Source organism: Myxocyprinus asiaticus, chromosome 24, assembly GCF_019703515.2.
Source record: "Myxocyprinus asiaticus isolate MX2 ecotype Aquarium Trade chromosome 24, UBuf_Myxa_2, whole genome shotgun sequence".
Taxonomy (NCBI): Eukaryota; Metazoa; Chordata; class Actinopteri; order Cypriniformes; family Catostomidae; genus Myxocyprinus; species Myxocyprinus asiaticus.
In genome coordinates this window covers 25474772-25488916 of record NC_059367.1, presented here as the reverse complement: position 1 = coordinate 25488916, position 14145 = coordinate 25474772, and the positions used below count along the sequence as shown (strand labels likewise).

General features: G+C 40.5%; 1 protein-coding gene across 4 annotated transcripts in view; it reads right to left on the bottom strand.

Moving 5' to 3' along the window:
* Window positions 1–14145, bottom strand: part of specc1la (sperm antigen with calponin homology and coiled-coil domains 1-like a) — a 44904-nt gene that overhangs the window by 28568 nt on the left and 2191 nt on the right. The window contains exons 2-4 of one of the 4 annotated variants that reach the window (XM_051652743.1): window positions 4281–4416; window positions 1362–1607; window positions 1181–1276 (exon numbers count right to left, since the gene is read on the bottom strand). The exons of 2 other annotated variants lie outside the window; for them this stretch is intronic. The gene's annotated coding sequence lies outside the window, so the exon portion shown is untranslated. The remainder of the gene's footprint in view (window positions 1–1180; window positions 1277–1361; window positions 1608–4280; window positions 4417–14145) is intronic. One more of the 4 variants, XM_051652744.1, reaches the window with a different exon arrangement.

Genomic DNA, 14145 nt, shown 5'->3' with positions numbered 1-14145 from the left:
TAAGCACTAATATTTTCAGTGTTGCTTTGACATGAAAAATGAAACTCAGGAATATTCATGTATACGCCGCCCAGTGCAACCAAAAATCTCAGAAACTGATTATTTCAGAACACCGGGACTGCATAGTAAATTAAGAAATTATTAAAGAAATAAATGACTATTAAATGGTCTGCACTTATATAGCGCTTTTTTTAACTTTAGCGGTTCCAAAGCGCTTTACACTGTGACTCATTCACCCATTCATGCGCACACTAACACACCAATGATGGCAGAGCTGCCATGCAAGGTGCTAGCCTGCCACTGGGAGCAACTTGGGGTTCAGTGTCTTGCCCAAGGACACTTCGGCATGTGGGCCAGGAATTGAACCACCAACCCTGCGATTAGTGGCCAACCCGCTCTACCACCTAAGCGATGATAATTATCGTTATACAATAATATATTCCTATAACAATTTCTTAAGTTAACCTTATTATTATTGCAACAATATCAAATTCAAGTTGACTGGGTTTCAAAAAAAACAATTAGCCCCTCTTTGTTTCACTGTTTTATGTAGTTAGTTTTTTTTGATGACTCAAGTGTGAACACCCTTTCTAGAACAGTATTTCCGGTTGGCAGTAAAGCATGGGCAAAACAGTTTAATTTTGGTTAAAAGGAATCACAAATGTTTTTTGTTTTATGTTTATCACAATCGCAGTTCAAATCGCAATCGCAATTTTATTCAAAATAATCACAATTAGATTTGTCCAAATCATTCAGCCCTAATCTAGACTATACAGTAAAAATCTGTAATAAGTAGTTCAATGTTTATTTATTCCATTTATTTGAGTACTTTTTTAGCCATTTCCTATAATCAAAGAAAATCACTGATCTGAAACAGGTCTCCCACACAGCCATTTACTAATTTCTCTCCACAGACCAGGACTGCATTCCAAAGGGCATAAATAGCCGTGTTTTCACTATCGGACCAAATAAGGGGGTGCTAGTGCATGCAAGAGCCAGTTTCATTCCCACTGTCACTTCCGGGGCTTCATCGTGCCCCCTCAGGCCTGATTATCACTGGGCCAAGAAGGCCAACTTGAGGCAGGGCCAGTGTCAAAGATGGAGTTTCACAGAGTCAGATCAGAGGTTTCAGCACCAAGACACTCATTTCACAGCTTTTCATATCTAGCTACCAGCTTACCTCAACATCAGTGGAGAATGGAGAATCGTCAGTACTGGTCAGTAGACTCTTGTATATTTGGACTGATGAAAATGTGCAACATCAGATCGACAGCATCTGGAAAAATTAAAATGGTTGTAGGCACAGTACAAATCCCTGTTCATTTTGAGGGCTAGCTAGTCTCCAGAGTCTGATACAGTACCTCAGCCTGAGTTTCCCTCTCGCTTGTGAAACGGGCGGGGTGTGTGACATTGGCAACAAGGCAGCGTTATTAAAGGTGGGTTTCAGGGCAATGCTGCGGGGGGTATTGGCCTGATGGTGGAAATGCTGATTGATTTTGGTCTTGCAGCTAGAGGTCCATGGCTACTGGCCCCGGCTGAGCAGTTGATAGCCCTGGCTCACACTGGCCCAACAGTTGAAAAGTGGCTAATGGGGCCATTGCAGAGCACTAAGAATGGGGAACAATCATGGTTGCCATGCTGTAAAATCATTCCAAACAGAATGTCTAATAACAGTGACATAAAAAGTGAGTTCTGAATGACCATTATTTTTGTGTACCACACTTTTCAGTGCAAGTTAAAGTCTTTGAAGATAATAATTATAGGGATTACCACTTCAAAATGGAACGCACCCCAAGTCTACAAACAACCTCTCTACAAACCTTCATGTCGCCCGTTCTTATCTCCATTTTACATCACCATCTCCCCCATCATCATCATCAACACCACCACCTCCACCATCAATGCCCCCTTAGCTTCTGTTGTCAGAATACATAGCTTCCATCACAACTTCTGAAATAGCGATACTGACTCTTCAGCTGTCCAAAATGACAAACCAAGTTATGTCTACTTCCTCAGCAAAGTCATAGAGTGTGCTGTGTTAATCCAGATCTCAGGATATATATAAATCAATCAGACAGTAATGTGGCACAATTTCACAGAAACAGCATAGGTAAAAATAAAGTAACTGAAAAAATCTGTCATCAGTGGGGCTGGATATTACAAACCACCTCACGATACTATGTGTTCAGCAATACATGTCACGATTCAAGAAATCACTATATAATAGCTAGATCAATTAACGTACAGGCACCTCCCTACATCCTGTTACACCCTCAACCCCTAGCAGCTCAAACAACAAGACTAAGCATTTTATTGTGCTCACACCCAAATGGTGGAATCAACTTCAGGCAATGACTCTAGATTCAACACTTTCAACAATACTTAGATTAGACGTGACCCAAAAATCTTGTTAACTTGTTTGTTATTGCAAGTCCTTCTTTCCCCAGAAGACAACTTCCTGAATTGTATGCTTGCCACCTGTTGACAATGGCAGCCACACATGAGAAACTAATGCACTATGAAATAATAGCATGGATACAAGCATCTGCTAAATGCTTTGAAGGAACCGTTCACCCAAAAATAAAAATTCTGTCATTAACCTTCATGTCTTTCCAAACTCGTATGACTTTCTTTCTTCCACAGAACAGAACGGGCACTGGAGGTTCAGCTTCAAAATGGACACCAAAGCACTATAAAAGTATCATAAATACAAATAATGAACAGGCTGAAACTTAAGTTGTTATTCACTAATAAATCTTGGCATCTGCTTTAGATCTCCTAGGCATGTTCAGAGTTAATAAGAGAAGTAGCGATGTCCAAATAGTGTACAAATCATTATATTGAGTTGAAACTTCTTTCAGTGAATCTGTTGATCAGGGTCCACAAAACTGCTCTGATTGATTCGTTCATGAATCCGACTTATCTGTTCAACTCACTGACTCAATCTGGTCACAGTGTTTTCAGCTCACAAGAGGGGAAGATTATCAGTGAATAACAACTGATTTTGGACTGTTTCTCACTCAAAGCTACCATATGGTTTCAGATGACTTGGAATATAGTGCACAAGTCATATAGACAACTTTATGAAACTTTTATGTGCTTTTGCATCCTTTTTAAGCTTGAAAGCTTTAGTCCCCATTCATCTTAAATTGCAAGGAGAGTGTGACCAGTACATTACGGAATAAAGAATGTCATGCGAGTTTAGAATGACATAAGGGTGAGTAAACAATGACAGAATTAAAATTTTGGGGTGAACAAAAAAATTAGGACAAACATATGTGTCAATGTGTAAGTACAATACGCTGACCTCAGTCTGACCCGTGCTATAGAGTGAGCATTAAAAGGTGCTGACAAAGGCTCAATAATAAAGACAACACGGCAAGCCCCCAAATATCAGGCATGGGAGAAGCGTTCACACAAGAACAGAAAAACAGATGGACAGTTTGATTTCTCGCTTTCTCATTCACTCCCCTGCAGTGTATCACATACTGATAACAAAACACATCCATTATCTAGTAAGGAAAAGGTTCATGGTCTGAGCAGAATAAAAGGAAGCATATGTAAGGCTAGGGTTTGGGGAGCTCATATGCTCTCATTCTCTCTTAGCTGTGACATCCTTTGCTGTCAGGCATGTGCAGTATGAGGTCACATTGTGAGCGCACTGCATGTCTAAATATCACACATGATTTATGACTACAATGAGGTCATCATAACACATGTGGACCCTGCCTATTAAAAAGAAACACGTGAGATGAGCTGGGGCTCCTCTGTTGTATAGTGCTAATATGAAAATTTGGTTTTTTTTATCCTGCAGACTTGAAATAAATTGAACAGCATACAGCTTTGGAACTTTTTTTCCATCCAAACCTGTATGCTGTTGTTTTTTCCATGGAATACAAAAGAAGAATTTTGAAGAATTGTTGCTGTTGTTGCCACAATACACACAATACTAGCCAATGGCGATTCTTTCTGAAATGTTTCCACAGGAGGGTTGTATGGACTACTTTTATTCTTTTGTGCTTAGGGAGTGCTTTCTGACTTTTTTGGAACATGGTCACTAACTATGTCATCGTATGGATAACAGCCATGTGAATATTCTTCTTTGGCATTTCACAGACACAGCATACAGGTTTAGATGGAACTACAACAGGATGAGTATATTTGGGAGCACTATTCCTTTAAGATTAAAGGCAACAAAAATAATCTGCTCAAAATACTAAATCTTTCGTCTTTTCAGTAACTAGGCGATCTCAGCTGAAAAGACTATTAAAAGGTCTCACCTTGCTGAGAATTGATTCCAATGGCCATCTTTGTTTGGATTCTTTGTTCTTTCTATCTGGAAATGTGTGTCTCTGTGGAGTTAGTGACTGGAGCACTGGGATGGCAGTATTTGTTTAGTTGTCTTCATCATCAGTTCTGCTGGGTAAAGCAGAGCCATCACCAGCATGTCTAAAGGACATCGAGTAACCCATGCCATTCTATGGCTGGATAGATCTTTGTGAAATATTCATAAAAGTTTAAGAAAAACACCCTTTCCTTTCGAAAAAAAAAATGTGCACCCTCTGCCATAACAATCACAGCATGGAATATGATGCCCATATTAACATAACAAGTGCTGATAGGAGAAATAAAGAGGGGCATCTTTTTCCCCCTACACACTTTAAAACATCTCAGTGGGGCTTCAGTTTTTCTATATGCAAACCCATGAGCTCACGTACACACAGTGCAACAGAAACCCTCTCACTGCTTCAGCTCTAGGAATGTGTTTTGTTTGGAGGGCTTTTTGGAGGTTTATTAGATCTGAAGAGGATGGCCTCCAAGAACTCCAGCTTTTTCGCTTGGGACGACTGTCCTGTTGAAACCTGAATGAGAGCAGTCCAAACAGGCTGTAATTCCTGTTGCATAAGTGTCATTCTCTGGACAGAACACTGCAGTTATGATAAATAGCTTCAGAAAAAGACATTTTTCCACAGTGGAAAGGGGGAGAGAGTGAAGGAAAATTGCTTGGACCGAAAGAAACTGTGCTGGATAAATGTTTTTATACCTCAATACATCAACAAGCTCCTGTTTTTCTCCTGGTCTTCTTTCTTCTTTGGCATCAATTTAAACCAGCAAAAATTGAAATAGTCTGTCTGTTTGTAATGATCTATGCAACTAACAGGTCTTTCAGACCAAAATGTTCTTGTGCCAAAAAAGCTGGATGAATCTTCATTTGAACGATCTTTTTTATATCAATTCTCAAATCCCAAGAGCTATCTTTTTTTTCAGACTAACACTTTTTATTGATTCATACAACTGACAAAGAAAAGCAAAACATATATTCACAGAATCAACATTTAACCCCCACTATTACCCCTCCCCCACACAATCCCCAACCCCACCCTGACCCTCAACAAACATCCCTGTGGTCACACGAGTATATATATATAACTCAGCAAAAAAAGAAACATCATCTCACTTTCAACTGCTTTTATTTTCAGCAAACTTAACATGTGTAAATATTTGTATGAACATAAAAAGATTCAAAAACTAAGACATAAAATGAACAAGTTTCACAGGCATGTGACTTACAAAAATGGAATAATGTGTCCCTGAACAAAGGGGGGTCAAAATCAAAAGTAACAGTCAGTATCTGGTGTGGCCACCAGCTGCATTAAGTACTGCAGTGCATCTCCTCCTCATGGACTGCACCAGATTTGCCAGTTCTTGCTGTGAGATGTTTCCCCACTCTTCCACCAAGGCACTTGCAAGTTCCCGGATATTACTGGGGGGGAATGGCCCTAGCCCTCACCCTCCGATCCAATAGGTCCCAGACATGCTCAATGGGACTGAGATCCAGGCTCTCCGCTGGCCATGGCAGAACACTGACATTCCTGTCTTGCAGGAAATCACACACAGAATGAGCAGTATGGCTGGTGGCACTGTCATGCTGGAGGGTCATGTCAGGATGAGCCTGCAGGAAGGGTACCGCATGAGGGAGAGTATGTCTCCCCTGTAACGCACTGCGTTGAGATTGCCTGCAATTACAACGAGCTCAGTCCGATGATGCTGTGACACATTGCCACAGACCATGACGGACCCTCCACCTCCAAATCGATCCCACTCCAGAGTACAGGCCTCGGTGTAACCCTCATTCCTTTGACGATAAATGTGAGTCCGACCATCACCCCTGGTGAGACAAAACCGTGACTCGTCGGTGAAGAGCACTTTTTGCCAGTCCTGTCTGGTCCAGCGAAGGTGGGTTTGTGCCCATAGGCGACGTTGTTACCGGTGATGTCTGGTAAGGCCCTGCCTTACAACAGGCCTACAAGCCTTCAGTCCAGCCTCTCTCAGCCGGCAGTCTGAGCACTGATGGAGGGATTGTGCATTCCTGGTGTAACTCGGGCTGTTGTTGTTGCCATCCTGTACCTGTCCCGCAAGTGTAATATTCGGATGTACCGATCCTGTGCAGGTGTTGCTACACGTGATCTGCCACTGCAAGGACGATCAGCTGTCCTTCCCATCTCCCTGTAGCGCTGTCGTAGGCATCTCACAGTACGGACATTGCAATTTATTGCCCTGGCCACATCTGCAGTCCTCATGCCTCCATGCAGCATGCCTAAGGCATGTTCCTGCAGATGAGCAGGGACCCTGGGCATCTTTCTTTCGGTGTTTTTCAGAGTCAGCAGAAAGATCTCTTTAGTGTCCTAAGTTTTTATAACTGTGACATTATTTGCTTACCGTCTGTAAGCTGTTAGTGTCTTAATGACCGTTCCACAGGTGCATATTCATTAATTGTTTATGGTTCATTGAACAAGCATGGAAACATTGTTTAAACCCTTTACAATAAAGATCTGTAAAGTTATTTGGATTTTTACAAAATTATCTTTAAAATACAGCATCCTGAAAAAGGGACATTTCTTATATATATATATAAATAATAAATCACACACATTTAAAACTATACTTCTCTCTCCACTGCCCCTCCCCGAGAGCCCTCCAAGAAGGCCAAATAGCTGCCAAATTTCCTATCAAATGAATCCAAGTTCCCCAGCCTTCTACATGACATTTCCTCAAATGCCGCCACCCTCCCCATCTCAGTGCACCACTCTTGAAATGAGGGCACTCCAGCCAACTTCCATCCCTTAGAACACAAAACTGTCCCAAAGGAGTGTTACTCCACAAAACAAACTCCAGCTGCTAGACGGATCCAGCACAAAAGGTGCTCAGTTTCCTCAAAGAGTCAAGTGAATCAGCCAGTTCAGTGAGTTGGTCCACTCGGCTGCAATGTGAGTATCACAAGATAACACTCTATCCATTGACTTTATGAAGGACATCGCTTGCTGTGGGCATGTGAATGTTTTACAGCCATCTTTAGCATCTATTCTCAATTTGGCCGGGAATATCAGTACAAAAGCGACCTTTCATTGATGTAAAATTTCTTGCATTCCTTGAATCGGTCACATTTCTCTCTTGTCGAATTTGCAAAGTCTGGGAACAAGAAAATGCTGTGGTTTTTCCAAGAAAGCCTTCCTTTACTCCTCGCCTCACATAACACAAGATTTTTATTGGATGATCTCAGAAATTTGGCCAGAATTGATCAGCGCCTGTCTCCCTCCTCAACTCGCCAAGAAGGAACCCTGTGAGCTCGCTCGATTTCCAGCTTATTGCCTGTTATGTCAAGCATATTCGGTAAGAGCCCGTCCAGGAATTTCACCATATCCTGACCCTCTTCGGCCTCAGGAATTCCAACAATACGGACGTTATTCCGCTGGCTACGATTCTCCATGTCCTCCAACTTCTCCCAGACACACACCAAATCCACCTTGGTCGCTAGAGGATTAGCAGATAATTTCCTCTCCGATGACTCCAGATAATCGATCCGTTCCTTGACATCCCCCACTCTTGTAACCACCTCAGAGAATTTAGTCTCCATGGCAGTGATCGATGGACGTATCACAACAAGATTCTCAAAGTCAGCAACGACCTTCTTCAGCATTGCCGACATGTTCAACATCTCTCGCCGCAATTCCCTCATCTCTCCAACCAAATCGACTCCCATGCTCGGGACCTGTTCGGGGGTGTCAGCATGAGCACGTAAGTGTCTTTTAATGCCTACAGAGCCCAAGGATTTTGAATTCTTTGACATATTGTCCTCCTAGAACAGTTATGGAAAAGGGTTTACTGAATCTCACCGGTTTATGTCATTAAAAGTGTTAAAACTAGCAAAGTGCGCAGAGCTCGCCATTCACAAATCCGATCCTCGCATGCCGTCATGTGACTCCCAAGATCTATCTTTTAATGTAAATCACTCATCACATATGCAACAAAATTTTGTGTTATGCGACTAAAAATACCTGTGATTAGCCACTGGCTGGTAAATGTTCAGATTTCACTCACCAGTAATTGAGTAGTATATTGGAGAAGACGTTTAGCACCAAGATACTTTCACTACGTGTTCAGAGTTAAAGTTTGATTTGACCTGCAATACCTTTGTCATTGAATTTCTCTTAATATTTTTTCTGTTCTTTACAGTCAGTTGTTGATCAAAATAAAAAAAAAGAAACATTTATTAATACATAGCACGGATGCGATAAAGAAGCTGTGCGCTCTCATAATGTTAACTCAACCAAAACAAACATTCCTGTGAGACACTGCCACCATTCTTAAAGAGACAGTACTTATTTAGCACTTGTTCTACATATCAATGTAAATAGTACAAGTTATGCATATAAACAACATGTATATATACAGTTGTGCTCAAAAGTTTGCATACCCTTGGAGAATTGGTAATATATGTACCATTTTTAAAGAAAACATGAGTAAGCAGGCAAAACACATTTCTTTTATTTCTTATGGGATTCATATTCAACTGTAGGTTATAACAGAATGGCACAATCATAAAACAAAACATGGCAACAAAGAAAAAAATTAAATGACCACTGTTCAAAAGTCTGCGTACCCTTAGTTCTATACTGTGTATTGCCCCCTTTAATGACAGTGTGCAGTCTTTTGTAATAGTTGTCTATGAGGCCCCAAATTCTTGCAGGTGGTATAGCTGCCCATTTGTCTTGGCAAAATGCCTCCAGGTCATGCAAAGTCTTTGGTCGTGTTGCATGAACCGCACGTTTGAGATCTCCCCAGAGTGGCTCGATGATATTAAGGTCAGGAGACTGTGATAGCCACTCCAGAACCTTCACCTTTTTCTGCTGTAACCACTGGAGAGACAATTTGGCCTTGTGCTTAGGGTCATTGTCGTGCTGGGAAGTCCAAGAGCATCCCATGCACAGCTTTCGTGCAGAAGAATGCAAATTGTCTGCCAGTATTTTCTGATAACATGCTGCATTCATCTTGCCATCAATTTTCACAAGATTCTCTGTGCCTTTAGAGCTCACACACCCCCAAAACATCAGTGAGCCACCACCTTGCTTCACAGTGGGTTTGTATTCTTTTCACTATAGGCGTTGTTGACCCCTCTCCTGAATAATTATGTCAATGTGATATTTCATTTCTTTTGAAAAAATCTGATTTTTGCTTTGCCATTATGGGGTTAAATCCACAGGTAACCTCAGGAGAAATATAGGGTGCTCTGGAAAAAGACGGTGTGGTTGCTTCAAGGAGCACAATACTTGATGACCCCTCTCCAAACATAGCACTTATGGTTGTGACCATAAAGCTCTATTTTGGTCTCGTCACTCCAAATTACAGTGTGCCAGAAGCTGTGAGGCGTGTCAAGGTGTTGTCGGGCATATTGTAACCGGGCTTTTTTGTGGCATTGGCGCAGTAAAGGCTTCTTTCTGGCAACCATGCAGCTCATATTTGTTCAAGTATCGTCGTATTGTGCTCCTTGAAACAACCACACCGTCTTTTTTCAGAGCAGCCTGTATTTCTCCTGAGGTTACCTGTGGGTTTTTCTTTGTATCACAAACATTTCTTCTGGCAGTTGTGGCTGAAATCCTGACTGGCATTTTAAAGGCTTTGGATATCTTTTTATATACTTTTCCATCTTTATAAAGTTCCATTACCTTGTTACGCAGGTCTTTTGACAGTTCTTTTCTGCTCCCCATGGCTCAATATCTAGCCTACTCAGTGCATCCACGTGAGAGCTAACAAACATTGACTATTTATACACAGGCACTAATTGCAATATAAAAAGCCACAGGTGTGGGAAATTAACCTTTAATTGCCATTTAAACCTGTGTGTGTCACCTTGTGTGTCTGTAACAAGGCCAAACATTCAAGGGTATGTACATTTTTGATCAGGGCCATTTGGGTGATTTCTGTTATCATTATGATTTAAAAAGGAGCCAAACAACTATGTGATAATAAATGGCTTCATATGATCACTATCCTTAAATAAATCTTTTTGCATGATCAGTCATATTTCACAAAATTTCACAATTTCTGCCAGGGTATGCAAACTTTTGAGCACAACTGTATGTATATATATATATATATATATATATATATATATATACACACACACACACACACACACACACACACACACACAGTATACTGTATGTATATAACATGTAACATGACATGTAAAAAACAGCACCATCACTATTTGAAAATTCATTTTTGATCAAATCTAGACAGGCCTCATTTCCAGCAGCCATCACTCCAACACCTTATTCTTGAGTAATCATGCTAAATTGCTAATTTGGTAGTAGAAAACCACTTGCCATTATATCAAACACAGCTGAAAGCTATTTGGTTCGTTAAATGAAGCTTACCATTGTCTTTGTGTTTGAGTTGCCACAGTATGCAATAGACTGGCACGTCTTAAGGTCAATATTAGGTCAAAAATGGCAAAAAAGAAACAGCTTTCTCTAGAAACTCATCAGTCAATCATTGTTTCGAGGAATGAAGGTTATACAATGCTTGAAATTGCCCAAAAAAAACCTGAAGATTTTATACAAAGATGTACACTACAGTCTTCAAAGGCAAAGGACAACAGGCTCTAACAAGGACAGGAAGAGATAAACAATTAAACAAGAGAAGTACATCAGAGTCTCTAGTTTGAAAAATAGACACCTCACATGTTCTCAAATTCTACCCGCTCAGCACCAGTTTCATGTACAACAGTAAAAAGAAGACTCAGGGGTGCAGGCCTCATAAGAAGAATTGCAAAGAAAAAGCCACTTTTGAAACAGAAAAGCAAAAAGAAAAGGTTAGAGTGGGCAAAGAAACACAGACATTGGACAACAGATAATTGGAAAAGAGTGTTATGGATCTTAATCCCATTGAGCTCTGGACAAACTGACAGCTAGAATGCCAAAGATCTGCAAAGCTGTCATTGCTGCATGTGGAGGATTTTTTGATGAGAACTCTTTGAAGTAGTTTAAGAAGTTCTGAAAAAAAAATTCAAATTGTAATAGTAATTTTTCATGTTATAACATTGTGATCAGTTGAATGCCACTTTGGTGAATAAGAGTACCAATTTCTTTCCATAAGAGCAAAATCTGTACATTATTCCAAACGTTTGGCCCCCAGTGTATTTATCAGGTACATTAATGAGAACTTTATCACTAATGTCTTAATTCAAATTGAAACCGATTAAAAACTGCAAACAGTACAAAGACTCTTGATCGACTAACAGTGATCACTGAACATCAAACCTTTAGCTGAACACCATGATTTATTTCTCAGGTAATTGTGACAGATATCATATCTCTATTACATACACCGTCACTGACATCATTGGGTTGCCAACTTTCTACTAGCCAAATACGGTACATCCTAGCTCTAAACATAGGACATATTTTTTTCAGCAGGGTTCCAGCGTGAGACACTGTGTGCAATGGTTAAAGAGGTCAATCTAGAGCTTGTTTTTAAATAGAAAAACAACTGAAAAACAGCACGGAAGGACATAAAAACACATTTGGTGTGAACGGTCCTTGATAAGCTTAAAATTACAACCACTTAAATACAACGACCAGGAAAAAACAAATTTCTAACATCCAACTGGTTGCTAGGGTGAGTAGAGTCACGTTGGGTCGTCGCTATAATGTGGTCCTCGCTCTCGGTGGGGTGCGTGGATGCCGCAGAGAATAGCGTGAAACCTCCACATGCGCTAGGTCTCCGCATTAAAGCGCTCAACAAACCACGTGATAAGATGCATGGATGACGTCTCAGATGCGGAAGCAACTGAAATTTGTCCTCCACCTCCCGGATTGAGGCGAGTCACTACGCCACCACGAGGACCTAGAGTGCATTGGGAATTGGGCATTCCAATTTGGGGAGAAAAAGGGGATTTCTGCCGAGTTTGGCTTTCTGTGTCATTATTCAAAACTGTTTGCATCCATTTGACAAAAGTTCATTGTTGTTGCCTTCTTCCCCGATTACAATATATTATGTAAGCCTAATATTGCTTTTGTATCTGCATAAAATGTGTTCTCCTTAAAACAGTTAAAACACAAATAGAACTTAAATGGGATAGGTGGGCAGCATTGCTGTGAACAAAACACTAATTTGTTCATTCATCCTGTTTATACAGCTGAAGTCAGAAGTTTACATACACTTAGGTTGAAGTCATTAAAATTAATTTTTTAACCACTCACAGATTTAATATTAACTTTAAAGTTTAATAAGATTAAAGTAATTTAGGACATCTACTTTTTGCATGACACAAGTAATTTTTCCAACAACTGTTTACAGACAGATTGTTTCACTTTTAGTTCACTATATCACAATTCCAGTGGGTCAGAAGTTTACATACACCAAGTTAACTGTGCCTTTAAACAGCTTGAAAAATTCCAGAAAATGATGTCAAGCCTTTAGGGCCTACCTTCAAACTCAGTGCCTCTTTGCTTAACATCTTGTAAAAATCAAAAGAAATCAGCCAAGACCTCAGAAAAAAAAGAGTCTGGTTCATCCTTGAGATCAATCTCCAAATGCCTGAAGATACCACGTTCATCTGTACAAACAATAGTACGCAAGTATAAACACCATGGGACCACGCAGCCATCATACCGCTCAGGAAGGAGACACAGTCTGTCTCCTAGAGATGAACGTAGTTTGGTGCGACAAGTGCAAATCAATCCCAGAACAACAGCAAAGGACCTTGTGAAGATACTGGAGGAAACAGGTAGACAAGTATCTATATCCACAGTAAAACGAGTCCTATATCGACATAACCTGAAAGGCTGCTCAGCAAGGAAGAAGCCACTGCTCCAAAACTGCCATAAAAAAGCCAGACTACAGTTTGCAAGTGCACATGGGGACAAAGATCTTACTTTTTGGAGAAATGTCCTCTTGTCTAATTAAACAAAAATGTAACTGTCTGGCCATAATGACCATTGTTATGTTTGGAGGAAAAAGGGTGAGGCTTGCAAGCCGAAGAACACCATCCCAACCGTGAAGCGTCGGGGTGCTTTGCTGCAGGAGGGACTGGTGCACTTCACAAAATAGATGGCATCATGAGGAAGGAAATTTATGTGGATATATTGAAGCAAAATCTCAAGACATCAGCCAGGAAGTTAAAGCTCGGTCGCAAATGGGTCTTCCAAATGGACAGTGACCCCAAGCATACCTTCAAAGTTGTGGCAAAATGGCTTAAGGACAACAAAGTCAAGGTATTGGAGTGGCCATCACAAAGCCCTGACCTCAATCCGATAGAAAATTTGTGGGTAGAACTGAAAAAGTGTGTGAAAGCAAGGAGGCCTACAAACCTGAATCAGTTACACCAGTTCTGTCTGGAGGAATGGGCCAAAATTCCAGCAACTTATTGCGAGAAGCTTGTGGAAGGTTACCCAAAACATTTGACCCAAGTTAAACAATTTAAAGGCAATGCTACCAAATACTAACAAAGTGTATGTAAACTTCTGATCCACTGGGAATGTGATATAAATTTCATATTCACATTCTTAAAATAAAGTAGTGATCCTAACTGACCTAAGACAGGGAATGTTTTCTACGATTAAATGTCAGGAACTCTGAAAAACTGAGTTTAAATTATTTGGCTAAGGTGTATGTAAACTTCTGACTTCAAATGTAGTTATTATCAGTGAATGCTACAGAGAATAGAGAGCGATTTCAGACTGTTCTGAAGCAAACAAGTTAATTACAGTCACCTGTGATTGGTCAATGACACACGGAAGTCGCAAAGATATAAATTTATTATTTATTTATTATCTATTATCTTTCGCAGTGTGAGCTGCA